This window comes from Somniosus microcephalus, unplaced genomic scaffold (assembly GCF_052327205.1).
Source record: "Somniosus microcephalus isolate GS21.2 unplaced genomic scaffold, FLI_Smic_1.0 unresolved_chr2, whole genome shotgun sequence".
NCBI lineage: Eukaryota > Metazoa > Chordata > Chondrichthyes > Squaliformes > Somniosidae > Somniosus > Somniosus microcephalus.
The window spans coordinates 8,047,152-8,059,158 of NW_028225180.1; positions in this window are offsets into that span (position 1 = coordinate 8,047,152).

Genomic DNA, 12,007 nt, shown 5'->3' on the forward strand with positions numbered 1-12,007 from the left:
AGAGAGCGAGGCGGGGAGAGAGGCCGAGAACAACAGAGAGAGCGAGAGAGCGAGGCGGGGAGAGAGGCAGAGAACAACAGAGAGAGCGAGAGAACAAGGCGGGGAGAGAGGCAAAGAACGAGAGAGAGCGAGAGGGCGAGAGGGCGAGGTGGGGAGAGAGGCAGAGAACGAGAGAGAGAGCGAGAGAACGAGGCGGGGAGAAAGGCAGAGAACGAGAGAGAGCGAGAGAGAGAGAGAGGGAGCGAGAGAACGAGGTGGGGAGAAAGGCAGAGAACGAGCGAGAGCGAGAGGGCGAGAGGGTGAGGTGGGGAGAGAGGCAGTGTAAGATTCACAAAATTGGACATTGTCCTATAAGGGTCTATTGGCAGAAAAGGCCTTAATTTTTAAAGACTGTTTTAAAAGCCCAGGAAAAAGGGCACAAAAATGGCCGCCAGACCCCATGACCAGCTTTTGGGACACTTTAAAATGGTTCCTGCAGTCCACAGACAGCTTTTTGTGGATTCAGCCCACAGTAAGTTCTGGAACACAGTTTCGGAGAAAACGAAACCAGACAGTACCCCATACATATGGATTGGATGCAGATCCAATCAGATCGGCCTGTAGATAAAGGCCATCTAAATGTTTACCCAGACAAAGGGAAACAGTTTCAAATTCATAGGGGGAACATCAAGAACCATTAAAGACATCAAAACGACATTAGAGACAATACAAGGTCATTCCAGATCATCTGGGAGACGCTACAGATGCATTCGCACCCGTACGACCAGATTTAGGAACAGCTTCTTTCCCAGGGCTGTCATCCTACTGAACTCCACAAATAAACTCTAAAGCCTGCACATCTGCCAATGCACTTTATTATGGTTATGCTTATGTTAATGTATGACAAGCCAAATGTATGTTGAATGTTTAAATGTCTTAATCTAAATGTACACTCTCGGGAGCCGCAAGCCTACATTTCGTTGTACTGCACTTGTGCACTAACAATGACAATAAAAGTTGATTTGATTTGATTTGATTAGAGATGGCAGTTACCAGCCATCCTGAAAATACTTTAACACAAAGACTACCCCGCTGTGCTACAAGCCCGCCAAGATTTAAACAAAGACTAACCTTGATATGGCGGGAGATAAGGGCCTCATTGAGAAGTATAATTGGGGACCCGGAATAGCCATCGGGGCATCGCTTCGCTTGGCTTTTTGGAGATTCAGGTTGGAGGTTCGAGATCATCGGGCAGGGAGGCCCTCAGCATCGAAAGGAAGTGCAGAGTCGAGCAGCGATAGATCGGCTGTTGAGGGACGTCGATCCGGGGACGGTCAAGAAGGTGGTTCGAGTAGAGTCTGCATCCACGGGGTAGCCATCGGGAGATCATCGATAAACCCCGGGCCGTTGACGAGACAAAGGGCAGTAACCCTCCACAAAGAGACCCATATGAATATGGTGAAACAACTGGGCTCTACGACGAAACCCATATGAACATGGTCAAGCAGTTGATCTCTCTCCACACCGACGTCCAGGCCTGCTAATATCCAGCCTGTCCGTGACCTTCACCTCAAGGGAGAAAAGAGAGTGTCGCAGCCCGCTGCGTTTCACTGACCACGTGGAGACAGGACGCCTGAGGGGATCAAAACACAGATTCTTCAAAACTTTGTACTTTCTAATTGGATTGGTGAGCATGTTTCTGGCCCCTCATAGTCTGATCTAGATAGGTTAAAGGGGGTGTGCATTTTAGGGGATAATTAACATGAGTTGTTGTCCCTCGATGTTCCGTGTTTCCCCATTTCGTGATGACCTTTGTAAAGTATAATATGCCTGTATATATATTAGTTAGTACTGTATTGTGATTTGTTTTTCCCTCCCATGTACCTTTATTGGCTTACATTCAATTTTTCCTTTATGCAATAAAATTTCATTTCGTTTTCATTAAACATGGTCTATAGAGTATTCTCTGCATTGTAGTTCCTGCCTCAAAGTCCAGTGTATAGAACCTAAGGGGTGAGTGGGTCGAACCACTTGGAAAATTACTGTGCAAGAGAGAGAGGCCTCTAGAGAGAGAAACCTCGGCGCTCTAAGAACCCCTTACAGAAAATGGCGACCGCGGCAGGACATTGGCAGCAGGATTGCAATGTATTAGACCCAGGTTTAAATGGACGAAATGTTATGGATGAGAGGATAGCGGATTATGTCTTTGGCAAGGTAAATCTCACTAAACAGTGGATTTCCGATCTCTTACTGGATGGGCGTCCGGTAGACACAGCCATCAGGTGGACAGAGAGTAAAGAACACAAAAAGGCAGTCGAGAAGGCAGTGTGGCTGATGTGCTACAAAAGACAAGTCCAGATTTTGGACAGAGTCGTTGCAGCGCAGGCAGCCAAGATCAAAACCCAGACTTCAGAGATAGAGGAAAAGGCCATGGATGGAGAAAAGCTGATCGCAACGCTTCACGCGCTGAATCAGGAACGCCAAACTATAGCCAGCCTGCATCAGGCTAAAGTAGAGTACCTGGAATGCCAGGTTACTGAGGCAAAGATTCATGAAGCGAGAGTACGGGAGAAAAACGCCCGCCTTGCACAACAGCTAAGAGCGCAGGAGGAGAGAGTAGTCGAGGTCAAGGCAGCTTACAAGCTGGCCATTGAGAACGGGTTTGAGAATGCAGACCACGGCCCCTGCCAGAAGGCGTTAGAAGACCTAAGAACGGCCCTGGCTAAGGCAAAAGGCATGGTATGCCTCGTAAGCCCAAAAGCAAGTCAAATAGACTTCCTGAAGGAATCCAAAAGACTGATTCCACACGAAGTAGTTGTGGCGCCAGCCACTAAACCCTCAGCACCGCCGAGCTATAGTGAGGTTTGGCCCGAAGAGGGGGTGGTAGAAGGGGAAAGAGCTGAGGTAGAACAGGAGGAATTACAACCCCTGGTAGTAAAGCCGGAGCCGGCACCAATGTGTCCTACTCGGCACCAGAGGTACGGTCCCGTCGACGCAAATGGCGAGGACGGACCCCTCCTGAACCAGATCGTGCTGCCCCACGGTGCCCAACAACTCAGAGCGATGGTGAGCCACCTCCCAAAACTCTTCGCGAAGGGAGATCCTTCAGTCCATTTCAGGGAGAGAGAGCAGACAGCCGCCGTCAATGACTGTGACGATCAAGAACAGGCTAAAATGTTGCTATTCTCCCTGGATAGCACAATCCTTCAGTGCCTCTCAGACGGGAGTAAGAGGGGACAGAAAGGGTATGAGGAACTCCGGGACAAGGTCCTGGAGGTTATGGGAGTGGACGACGGCAACCCGTTCCTCCGTGTGGAAGGGACTGTGCAGCTAACTGGAGGACCCCCACGGGTTTTCGCAGAAAGGCTGTGGCCAGTGTATCGGCGCAGCTGTCCGGGCATGCCTGAACGGGTCGCAATGAACGATGTCCAGCGGGTTCATTGGCTCTGCTGCCTGGTTGCCAACAGCTCACCGCAGATACAGGCCCAAGCCAGATCTTGGTTTGACCCCCAAGGTCCCGGTACCACGGAGGAGACAGTGCTCCGACAGCTCACCATTGCGTATAAGAATTGCAGGGGTCAGGAGGCACCTCCCTCTAAGGGAAAAGTGCATGAGGCAAAACCCGCAGCCCCAAGTAAAAATGAATGGCATCAGGAGGGGAATCGCCCTCCCCAAGCCAAGCTCAATTGCTACGGGTGTGGGAAGGATGGACATTGGCGCAGGGACTGTAAAAATCCGTGGAAGGATAATAAGGGAAGATCTCCCGCAGCCCAAGCCCAAGCCCAGACCGCCGCCCCAGCACGAGTCCAGGTCCAAAACGCAGCCCCTGTCCCAGAAAAAGGAGCCGGTGCAGCTATGGATCCCGCTGCGATAGAATCAATTTTAGAGACAATGCGGTCTCTTATGATCTCGCAGGGGAAGATAGCAGTCGCCACCGGTCCTGTCGTTCCTGCAGCCCCGAACGTTTCACCCCAATGACTAGAGCCTGCGCAGCCCGTCTTATTTAAGCTGGGTGCAAAAGAGCCAACAACCGAGGACAGGTCTGAGGGTAAAAATCCTCAGCCTGAGGCGTGCAGTAAGTCACAGACCACACAGGCTGGCACTGCAGCCTGCTTGAGGGGAGGAGCTATCCCGCTTACCTGGGAGGTTTCCCCATTGGCCTGGGACTCGGACGGGGAGGAGCCCGAAGGCCAAGGCCCTCCCCCTGACCTGAGCACAGTTAGGGGGGAGCCCAAACAGCTAGGCCCCGCCCCTGACACGATTCTGGAGGAGGTGAAGTCAGAGGACGGAAGTCCCGCCCTCGACTCAAGCATAGGGGAGGTAGAACTTGGGGGCGGAGATTCTCCACCTGTAGGGACAGGTAGGGAGGAGTCGTCTGCCACAGACCCAAATCCCAAAGGGGCGGAGTCTGAGGGAAGGGAGCCGAGGCCGGCAGTCGTGGAGAAGCCACGGGCTGTGAGGGCTAAAGTCCCAATCAAAGGTCCACTCGCAAAGGGAGCCTCGCCCAAAGTACCCCCTCGCAGGTCGTCTCGGACACCTCAGTCAATAAAACTCTGGCCCGATTCCCCCTACTTCAGCAGACACCGACTTGGGAAACCCCTGGAAAGACGCAGTCCCCAACTGGCAGCAAAAGGCTGCGGGGGACTCAAGATACAGGCCAGTGCGGCCCCGCCACAGGGAGCGGTGAGCTGCAGTCTGAACAGGGATTAGGCAGGCCGCCCGGGGACGGGCGGCGCTGTGCATAAGTTTAGTTAAGTTTAAGTTTAGTTAAGTTTAAGTTGTGTCATTTTTTTATAAGAAATAGTTTTGGAATCTGCCCAGCGTGTGTGTGTTTGTTATGGATCGAGGTCGAAAGACCTGACCCTGCCTTCACCTAGGCCAGAATCTCTCGGGAGCCTGGCTGTATCGTTTAATCTGTTGCAGGAACCAAAGGTACCATGGAGAGGATTCTCATCGTGTTCGCAGTGATCGGGTGTAGCTTGGCCTATCGGGGCTACACCAAGGACTCCATCGTGTATGGATGCTCCGGGGACACAGAGCCCATCGCAACTGATAGGACAGGTGAACGGGACGTTGAGGAAACAGCCACCTACTTCCACGAAGGAAGGTGGCCAGGATGGCTGGGGTCGAACTCTACGGAATACTCCAGCCAGTCCGGGTTTGCATATGGAGAGACTTCTCTAATGTGCCCCAGGGTGAGGATCATCGCGCCCAGAGTCAGCGTAACCGTCGGGAGGAACATTTGTTTGGTCTGCAACGGACATGTTCCTTTGGACAGGTGGTGGTGGCTTCGGAAGCTGAGTAAGACCATGAAAAACTCCACGGTCGAGTGGGAGCGACTGGGTAACAAGACCCATCGGACTATTACGGGGACTCATGGGGAATTGAGTGTCTGTTGGGACAAATGGTGGGAACCAGATGAGGGGATTTACATCTGCATGTGGGGTTCAGAACGCGTCTGCCCCACAGGCGTCTCCATCTTTTTCCAAAGACAGTGGCAGGATGCTGGGAAAGGGATGAGGTGGGACGTCAGCACACGGGCGTGTGGAGTCCCATACTCTCAGATCCCGGTGAATGCCACTGAGCTCATCACTCGCCCCCGCAAGCCCCTGCCCACGATTCTGATAGCCAAAGCCCGCAAGGAAGGGTGCCCCGCCACTAAAAAGGGACCCGGGAACGGATTGGTATTGGTACCCACAGGTCAGGTGCTGTACCAAGGGGTGCACTACGCGGTGGCCTCGGTGATTTTAAACCTCACCGAGGTGCGATTGCCAGAGTGGTGCCCCAAGGAAATGGAGCAATTGTACTAGGTCCTGTTAACAAACATGTTCAGGCAGTTTAATGATTTCGACTTTGCCGATGTCGACAGAGCCGAATTGTACACCACACCACATGAGGTCTTGGACAGGGTAGGGAGACAAAGAAAGGGTGCAGTAAATGATGTTTTTACCGCCTTTAACACAGGGACTTCCGTCATCAACACTCTGGATGACGTGGAGCTGCAGACCCTGATCAATGGTTTAAAAGTGCGGTTAAGAAAGATACTGATGGACGAGAATAAGGTAGTGTGTTCTGAGTTACATGAGGACCAGGCCATGACTCTACACTTAAAAGAAATCATAGCTGAGCTGGAGAAACACGCTAAAATGGTAAATGCTCTCATCAGGGAGGATCGGAATGTGTCAGATTAGGCTGCGCAGAACGAAGCATGCGTGCTGTACGGGGCGTGGTTACTGGGCGAGGGCCGCAGTAATCTGGAGGATTTAAAACAAGGTTTGGTCCCCTCCTGGATCAGCAATAAGCACCTCGCAGCCCTCCACCCTTTTGAGAACGCATTAAGTCTGTGCCAGCTCACACTAGCCTCAGAGGCCTACCCAGTCCCAGTGGACTGTGACCGGTCTAATCACACCATTGTGGGTATAGAGGTAAAAATGCCGGTTATGGGAAGGACAGTAAAACCCGCCCCGGTATACAGGGTGAAGAACATTGGAGTCATTCAAGGGGGTGCACACATTCGCTACACAGCGGTCCCACCTTACGTCATTCGATGGGAGCATGCAATGACGGGTACTGACCTCTCGGGGTGCCGGAGCCGGGGAGCACACATCATCCTGTGTCCCCAGCACGTGAATGCCTATTCGAAACCACAGTGTAGGTTCAGAACTGCTGGCGCGAAGCCTATAAATTGCACCATGGAGGCAATGGCACAAAGCCATGTGCCCCCGCAGGTGGCATATATAGGAGGTGGGACATACTGTGTCACCACTGCAGCGCCCCACTACCAACATGGACAGCACGGCTGGTGTCCGGTCAGTGACAGCAGTTTCTGCTTCAAACCCAAGGCAGAAGTTCAAGTGGCTGAAGAGCGAATTGTCCCTATTCCTGAACCTTCCACTGTTCACATCACTGTCAAAGAGAATTTCACCGATCTGCAACGATTCATTGCACATTTTGGCTATATCATTCCCCCTCTCCCTGAACACCTCACCATGATACTAAAAGCCATTGCCGTTTCACAGAAACATTTTTACACGCTGGAGCAGAAGACATTAGAAATAGGGGCAGACATATTAGATATAGTGACCCCACAGTGGTGGGACCTGTTCAGTAATATAGAAGTCCCTTCTTGGATTAGGATAGCCTCCCACATCCTCATAGTTTGTCAGATTTTTATTGTGATTTATTTACTGTTTGTACATTGTAAGAGGGACAAATGTTTCCAGAAGTATAAGAACAGAGGAGAATGGAGGGAGCATTATGTGCGGGTAGACGAGGAGACACCCGTTTAGATTTCTGCTGCTATGTATAAAGTTAGAGTTTCTCTCCCTCCTCTATTTTTGATAGTATTCATGGGTGATCTTGTGTGTGTTTTCTTTCTTTATTATTTTTTTATTGAAGTTTATTATGTGTGTTGTTGTCAATAAAAGATAATGGCCTAGAAATTCAGTATAGCCACTTTTGGGGCGCTAAAGTCGGGCGGCCGCTAAAGTTTGCGCCCGGCGCAAAGTCGCGCCACCTTCGCCGATATTCAGTCGCATCGCCCCAAGAGGTTGCTGCTGCGCTAAAACAGGCGATGCACGACTATCTTTAGGCGCTAAGCCGGCGGAGCAGAGCGATACCCCCGAGGCCGGGCGCAGCGCCGGTGCGGCGAGTTGTTGATTGACGGCAGACGCTCTGGTGCCGGTCAGCTCTTAAAGGGGGAGGGTGGATTTGTTTGCCTGCCATGCCCTGCACACTGCAGCCCTCAACCTAGGCCTGACCACTTCAGCTTCATCTGCACAACGCCCAGGGCTATGGAGAAGGCCAGGGAGAGAGCATAGCGCTTCAGCGACGGTGACCTGAGGGTGCTGGTTGGTGGAGTGGAGCGCAGGTGCCATGTTCTGTTCCCAGAAGGTGGCAAGAGGCCGCTGCCCAGTGCCTACCGGAAAGCCTGGAGGGAGGTCTCAAACAGGGTGTCTTCCAACAGCGTGGTTGCCAGGACTCCTGTGCAATGCCGGAAGAAGTTCAACGACCTCACTCGGGTTGTCAGGGTGAGTACCCTTTTCAGTGTCCTCCTCATCCCTGCATATGCACCTAACTTTATGGGCAAAGGGACCTGAAAGCCCTAATGGCCAGCCCTCATCCAGCAGCTATGGGACTGGCATGAAAATCACTTGCACATTCAGCACTTTACACACTGTACAAGCTATTCGACCATGGGAGGCATTGCAGACAAGATCAGGGCTTCACACTGTACAAGCTATTCGACCATGGGAGGCATTGCAGACAAGATCAGGGCTTCACACTGTACTTAGAGGCCGTCCTTTCTCTTGCAGGCCAAGGTGGCGCACAACCGGCGGAAACGAACTGAGACCGGGGGAGGCCGTCCTGACGTCAAAGAGCTCTCCGACCTCGACCAGCGTGTGGAGCGCATTATGGCAGGCCGGCTGATTGGCCCCGTCGCCAGTGGAGATGCCGACCCTGTTCTGGGCACCAATGGTAAGGCATCACCTTTTTGACCTCTCTCGTTCCACTTGCGCCTCAGATCAGCATCCTTTGCCACTGTCCGACCAATGCAGTGAATGGCACCACTCATGCCTCCCTCGCTGCCGCCCTGTCCTCACTCTAAAGCTACTCTTGTGCCTTCCTGCTTTCAGATGGTGAATCGCCAGGTGAGGAGGCGGGCCCGCAAGCTGCCACTGTCAGCGCTTCCGAATTAGAGGAGGAGGAAGAGGAAGCCGGCCCATCAGTGCCACCCTCAGCCGCGCCAGCCCATGGCGATGAAGGGGACACGTCTTCCCTGGAGGGGAGCCGGGGGGAAGGGTCGGAGGAGAGTGAAGCTCCGGGGCCCAGCGGCCTGCAGCAACGCGGGAGGGGTGGGGAAGCTCGGCGGACTTCTCCCCAGAGGGTGAGTGCGGCCTCCAGTCCTGCGATGGTCAGCGCAGAGGAGGTGCGGCTCCTGGAGGAAATGGCCGTCCAGGCTGAGCGCAGGCACACTGAGCTCATGGCTGCAGTGGCAAGGATGCCTGACTCCATTGAGTCTTTTTCAAGGAGTGTGCAGCAATTCGGAGCAGCACAGGCCAGGAGTCTGGATCAATTCAGTGCAGCACAGGCCAGGAGTCTACAGGACTTCGCGGCAGCACAGGCGGCTTCGAGCCAAGTGCTCAGTCGTGCCGTCCATTCACTGGCTGTTGTCATGCGGACACGGACCAGGGCCACACGGGCACTAACTGCTGCCACCCTCGCTGGATCAGCCAGGCATCGCCAGGGCACTCGTCGCGCAGCAGCAGCCCAGCAGTCTGTTCTTCAGCTGTTTGCTGCGCATGCTGCAGTGCTGGCCCGTGCGAGTGCCACTGTATCAGGCGACCAGCGAGCACCTGCGATCTGTCAGGTTGGCACCATTCCTGCAGCCGACACTGCCACTCCGCCATTGCAGCTGCCACGAGCCACTGGACAGACTGCTGCCGCCCAAGCAGAGTTGCAGCAGTCAGCAGCCGGCCCCTCGAGGGCCAGAGCTGGTGCAGGCCGACCCCCAAGGGCATCTGCCGTCTCGCCATCTGACCCTCAGCAGCCTTCCCCCAGCCTTGCTGCAGCCACTGGGGTCCCATTGAGGAGGAGCTGCAGGACGGGCAGGGGCCAGGCAAGGATGCGAAAGGCATCGCCCTCGCAGGGCAAAAAGTAGAAGGTCTGCACAAATGGTTTGTGGTTTTTGTAAGGCCGAGACTGGTGTCTTTCTTTGTTTTTGTAAGGCCGAGACTGGTGCCTTTCTTTGTTTTTGTAATGCCGAGACTGGTGCCTTTCTTATTTTTTGTAAGGCCGAGACTGTTAGTTTTGTGTTTTTGGAGGGGGCTTCTCCAAATGAGGTTGCAATGTGGGAAGGGCAGAGGTTTGCAATAAATTAATGTTCTTAAATTGCACTGTGCATGGTTTTTTTGTCAAGTCCTGGTTGCCCTGCTCGGCTGAGGGCTTGTGGAGCGGCTACATTCATCTGCTGACATTGGCACAAGTAATTCCCTGAGAGGGGGCCTAGAACCGACGTTCAATAAGCCGGCGACGGGCGGCCCTTGCACTTTCTGCCTCCCTCCTGTGCTGGTCCTCCTCCTCCTCCTCCTCAGGTGGTCCTCCAATCTCTGGTGGCAGTGGCTGAGTCCTGCGGATAGCCAGGTTGTGCAGCATGCAGCAAACGACCACGAAATGGGAGACTCGCTCCGGCGAATATTGTAGGGCTCCACCGGAACGATCCAGACAGATGAACCGTTGCTTCAGGACGCCGATTGTTTGCTCTATGATGTTCCTGGTCGCTTGATGGCTATCGTTGTATCCCTCTTCAGCAGGGGTGCTGGGCGCACGGAGCGGGGTCATCAGCCAGGTACACAAAGGATAGCCTTTGTCCCCGATAAGCCATCCTCGTGGGTGAGGCTGGGCCTGGAACATGTCTGCCACAGAAGTCTGGCACAGGATTAAGGCATCGTGGCTGCTGCCTGGAAAGCGGGCATTGACAGCTAGGATGAGCTGCCTGTGGTCACACACCAGCTGGACGTTGAGCGAATGGTAGCCCTTCCGGTTGCGGTAATCCTCGGAATTCTCCAGGGGTGCCCGCAAAGCCACATGCGTGCAGTCAATGGCGCCCTGCACCATGGGGAAGCCCGCGAATGCTGCAAAGCCCATTGCACGCTGTTGCTGCTTGGCAAGGGCCATGGAGAAGGAGATGAACTGACGTCTCCTTTTGAAAAGGGCATTGGTCACCTGGCGGATGCAGCAATGCACGGCGAACTGGGAGATGTTGGAAATGTCCCCAATAGCGGATTGGAAGGAGCCGGTGGCATAGAAGTTGAGAGCCACCGCCACCTTCACTGCCACCGACAGAGACGTCCTGCTCCTCAGCTGTGGCTGCAGATCACCGCCAAGCAGGTGGCAGATCTCTGTGACCACCTCCCTTCGGAATCGCAGCCTCCAAACACACTGCTCATCAGACATGTTGAGATAGGAGAACTGCTGGCGGTATACCCTGGGTGGGTAAGGCCTCCTTTCCCGACGCCTGTTGCCCCCTCTCCGTCTAGCCAGGGCTGCCACTCTCTCACGGCGTCTGTGAGCCCTTTGGATGCAATGGAGAAAGCCAGCATTTGCACCCATTGCAGCCCCCATAATATGTTAGCAAACAATGATATGTCAATGAAGGCAAAGACAAGTGGAAAGCTGTGGCCTGAAGCCACAAGTACCTGTCCGAGTGTTGAGCCAAAGCAGAAAGCTCTCTACCTTGGTCTCTCTGCAAAGATCCGCCTCTCAAGAAGGAGTGCTGCGAAATGGCAGCCTTTTATAGTGCAGGAGGAGTGCCCTTTAATTTGCGCCCCCCGCGCCCCGCATCGACTCAGCACCGTTCCACTCTACCAGTCGCTAGGGGCGCCAGGCGCACAATGGGGCGTCGCGACTGAATTTACGGTTTGGGGCATACAAAGGGCGTTGCACGAGGAAATGACGTCAGGATCTGCGCGCGCAGCTGAGCGTGCGCAAAGACTTTGCGCCACCGCTAAATTGTGAGTGAAGTTGGGGAGAGGCGCAGGTCACGCTGCGCCCGGCCGCTAGCCGCCTAGCACCCGATATCTACTCCTCCTAAGGTGCTACCGGCTGGCACAACCAACTGAATTTCTAGGCCAATGTGTATGAACCAGGTGGTGTAGGGGTATTCGGCCCCCTCCACGCCTGGAAGTAAGTGTGTCAGATTTTAATTCCAATGTATTGCCATCTATAGATGCTTAATGTACACTGTGGGTTTTCTGAAATGGGAAATGCATGTGTCGTGGGGTCATAGATAGGTAAATACAGGGGATGGTTTGATTATGGAGAGTCAGAAAATTTTGCTCACCCAGAATTATGATACTTCAAGCAAGTTACAGTATCATCAGGGGGGACGGTAAGATTCACAAAATTGGACATTGTCCTATAAGAGTCTATTGGCAGAAAAGGCCTTCATTTTTAAAGATTGTTTTAAAAGAAGCCCAGGAAAAAGGGCACACAAAATGGCCGCCAGACCCCATGACCAGCTTTTGGG